Here is a 567-nt window from a genome sequence, read left to right on the forward strand (position 1 = left end):
AATACATATATGTTTTTCACCTTTCCGAAAGCTACCGGTACATGGTAAACCGGGGTGTATCAGTTTTGAGTAAATTAGCGTCCTTAGATTTCGAAATATTGAAGTTTCAAGCACCTCTGAAATTTACCGTTATATGAAAAACGGCCGAAATTTTAGTCCGATTTCAATAATTTTCAACGTTTTTCTTTTATGTGGCAAGCACAATAACCATACCGAGTTTGGTACAAATTGGTAGAACGGTTACATATGTATATGTGATCATAAGTGGGCGGTGCCACGAACATTTTCCAAAATTTTATCATAAACGCATTTCTTGGTAAAGAATTATTGCAAGCATCAATTTTGAATAAATTAGCTTTAATATTTACCGATTTATCGAAGACTTCGTATTTCTCTAATTTACCGTTATATGAGATGTGGGCGTGGTTATTGTCCGATTTTAAAAATTTTCGGCCATTTGGTTTGCCTATTGTCAATTAAATAACGGGTGATTTTTTAAGAGCTTGATACCTTTTTTTTTAAAAAAAACGCATAAAATTTGCAAAATCTCATCGGTTCTTTATTTGA

Source organism: Rhagoletis pomonella, unplaced genomic scaffold, assembly GCF_013731165.1.
Source record: "Rhagoletis pomonella isolate Grant_MI unplaced genomic scaffold, Rhpom_1.0 Rhpom_scaffold_00005, whole genome shotgun sequence".
Taxonomy (NCBI): Eukaryota; Metazoa; Arthropoda; class Insecta; order Diptera; family Tephritidae; genus Rhagoletis; species Rhagoletis pomonella.